General features: G+C 27.0%; 1 long non-coding RNA gene across 1 annotated transcript; it reads right to left on the reverse strand.

Moving 5' to 3' along the window:
- Positions 1–898: 898 nt before the first annotated feature.
- Positions 899–2,728, reverse strand: LOC105853132 (uncharacterized). Its single transcript, XR_001145028.3, has 4 exons — positions 2,620–2,728; positions 2,428–2,533; positions 1,751–1,793; positions 899–1,098 (listed from the first exon to the last, which is right to left on the reverse strand). It is a non-coding gene; the product is annotated as an uncharacterized lncRNA (long non-coding RNA).
- Positions 2,729–3,887: the final 1,159 nt, after the last annotated feature.

Below are 3,887 nucleotides of genomic sequence, written 5' to 3' on the forward strand. Positions count from 1 at the left end.
CGATTACGGTACCGTAATTAATTCCGGTAAAATTTAAGTTCATCACGTCACATCGAAAACTAGCTCACTAGCACCGCAGCGTGGCAATGAGCAACTTCCTCTTCTGTCACTTCTCGAAACGAAGCTCAAATGTCGAAGAAAATTGGAGATTTGTGTTTGAGTGATTTTGAAAACCACCAACAATTTGCAAACAGAAAGGAAGAAGAAGACGGAGGCAAGGCCGGAAAAGGAGAAAATGCTTTCTTTCTTTCTCTTTCTTATATATATATATTAAAATAATAATAATAAATATCTAAACAAATATCTAGATATTTATAAATATCTAGATATTTTTATAAAAATCATCATTACGCCTGTCACCTCACATCATATCACAAATCACTTTTTCAGAAAAATATCTACTTTCGCCGCAATTCAATGGGCAGATGAATTTTTCTGAAAAATGTTGCATCTCAGAAATTTTTTTCTTCGACAAAAGTTTCACCGTAATTAAATAAAATTATTCATCGACGAATAATTTTAATCGGGTCTCCAAAAAGATATTTTTGGCATTTAACTCACAAAATGTCATAAAATTGGCTAAAAAGCCTAAGAAATTCAACACAAAATTCCCCAAAATACATAAATTAGAATTTAAAATTAAGGGTCTTACAAAAATTGTGTTCGTCTAATGTTTAATTTTTTGTCAATTATTATTGATCTTAGAATTATGTTTTTTGTTTGGCCATTTTTCTGCACAGGTCAGAGAATAAATATGTTGCTTCTTTGTAAAAGATCTAAACGAGTTAGACCAGTTTAGTTTTGTGATTTTTTTTTATCAATTCATATAATTAATTTACAACTTAACTTACTAAACAGTTAAACACGAGTTAGTAATAAAAAAATTAAACACAACTAATAAAATTAAAAAACCTGATAAAAATAAAAGTACAAAAATCGTTCGAAAATCAAACAATTGAAATCTTTAGAGAATTAAAAGTGTATTTATATTTAATTATTTTATACAAATATATGTGTCTCTTATTTTTCTACTGTATAATGCTTCTTAGAAGTAAGATAACCACAACTGCTTACTGCTTCACGTCATCAACGAAGGATCTAGAATTCATGACAATAATATAATTAAATAATAAAATATAAATATATATATATATATATATATATATATATATATATATTATAAATGATGAAAATGAGTAAGAAGAATGGAGACACAAAGGAAATAAAATTCAAAATTTTTATAAAAAATATGAAATTTTAAGAAGAAATATTTGAAATAATTTATATAGATTAACAACATAAATTAGAAAATGAAAAGTCGAATTAAAAATTTAAAAATGTCAACCTATATAATTGACCTTACACTTACAATCTACTTTTTGTTTAATATTTTTAAATACCATAATGAATAAAAACTTATAATTAAATATGAAGATAGTAGTTCAAATTAAAAAAGAAACCATACTTGTTTTGACGTTACCAAAATTAATCTTTTTTAGGAATAAAAAAGAATAATAACATGTTATGTTATAACGTGAAAGTTATAAAATAAAACATATTATAACTTATAACTCGGAAGTTTGAGAGTTATAAGATAAAACAAATAATAAAATTAAATCTTGAGGTATTCAAAGAACTTTAAATCTTGTAATTAAATTTAGAGTTGTATTTGAAGTTAACGAATCTATACTCATACAACAAAATCAACAATATTAAAAAAACTCAAAATATAATTAAGCTAAGAACATACCTCTATTCCACAATCTCCATTGATTTCTTGTCATCAATAAATTCTGCATACAAATATATAATAAAAGGAGTCACAAAACACGTGAGTAGATCTTACATCATGTTAAATGAATGAATAAGTTAAAAATAAATGACCATGCATTCATGAAACATATTTAGCATGATCACAATCACGGCAATATAATATTACATGATATAAATGGATGATCTTTCAATGCTCAAAATGCACTCCATGAAATTCATGTGGTGCCAAACTAATGTAGGAAAACTTGTATGGAAAGGTTATTCTTTATGTCATATGCAAATTGCAACACCCCTCTAGATTATATGTATTGTGTGCAATCTCACAAAGACGATACTATCAAGTAATCAGTCAATATAGTATATAGTTGTAGGAAGACATCTTATGAACAATACCCCAAAGTGTAAAACTCAATAAATCACTCTCCTCCCATGAAGTCTAAACTTAACTTCTAAGTTTTTTAGATGATATATCAAACACCTAAGTCTTAATAATTTTTTTATATGATTCTAAAGCTATTAAGGAAATTGAAAGTTCGAAAGAAATATATAAAAAATTATGAGAGAAATCATATATAACAACAACAACATTACGATTAGTAAAGAAAATTAAAGACTTTAACATAATAGATAAATGAGTTTTAACTTAAGTGTTACCTAACACATCTACAATAACCGTTAACGCACTGCTTGACTTTAGAAGGGGGACACGGATGTGTTTTACAATCTTTGTGTGACTTACAACTCTTTTTTACTTGTTTTCCTGTAATATAAAATATAAAATAAAGAAATGTTATTTAAAAATGATGGAAGGTTTTGTATAACATTAAAATATGAGAATGAACTTACCACTAGCGGCGATTAAAAGAAGAAATAAAGACACTAAAAGAATCACAGTGTAAACAACCTTGAGAGTTTTAGCCATTGTGTTCTACCTTTTTATGTGACAAGTAGACAATTGTTTGATCACCTTATATACTAAAAACCTAATGTTATGTCTAATTCAATTAAAAAGTTTTTAGGAGTTAACTTAGTGCAAGAAACCCTTCATTACAATAATTAATAAGTGTCTCTAACGTACATTGATGTATCATGTTTGTCCATTCAGCTAATGAAATTGATCACTTGACCTTAGAATAGATCTTTATATAAAAATATTATTTGTAATTAGAGTTCATTCATGTTTACGAACCTTAATTTTTTTTCCTTTTTTTATCCTTTCTTACTATAATGGGGATCAAAACAAACATTATACTTCAATGAAATACATATTAGGACACATTGAACTAAACCAAAAACCATTTCTATATTTAAATCATTATTAGGTGTCTGTAAAATATATCGACGGGGTCCGCCATCGTTTGTCTGAATTTGTGGGTCTAGTGGATTTAGACGCCATCTTCCCCTATGTCCCCTCCGTTGTGATCTCAACGTCGATGCAATCATACATTCAACTTCATCCACTACGGCTTTCAATAAAAATTTCACTCAAGCTCATCATAACTCTTTTGATTTTCCTCTCAGTGCAGTGCGCAAACCTTGTATAAAGGGTAAACTTCTCGTGGTTTTCATTTTAGAAAATGAATATTTCACTCGTTTTGCATCATGCACAAATTTTCTACATGGTCGGTTCATTCTGTCCAAGGGGGTGTTCTAATTAAAATCGAAGTCATACGCGATATCTATAGAAACTTTGGAAAATTATTGGTCCAAAATGGTTTCTCTTGGTAATGGATTTTTTTAGTTCATGGTAGAATTTTATATTTTAAATTTTAAGTCGGTTAAAATGTATATTTGAAGTTGGTTTTGTATCCGAGTTAACTGCAAACGACTTAAAAAACATGTTTTTTAACTCGTTTCATAAACTGGCTTAACAAAGCTTTTTCCTGTTAAGTCGATTCAGCTTAACTAACTTAAACATCATAAATTTAATTCAAAAAATCATCTTTTTAAGTTAGATCTTTTGATCAACTGACTTAATAAATAGAGTTAAAATAATTTTTTTTTAATAAATTTCTCATTTTGTTTTTATGCTCTTGATCATACATATATACAATATTTCGTATTAAATTTTAAAAGTTTTGTACTTGTAACTACAATTTTATATAATAATCTAA

The sequence above is a fragment of the Cicer arietinum genome, chromosome 3, assembly GCF_000331145.2.
Source record: "Cicer arietinum cultivar CDC Frontier isolate Library 1 chromosome 3, Cicar.CDCFrontier_v2.0, whole genome shotgun sequence".
Classification (NCBI taxonomy): Eukaryota; Viridiplantae; Streptophyta; class Magnoliopsida; order Fabales; family Fabaceae; genus Cicer; species Cicer arietinum.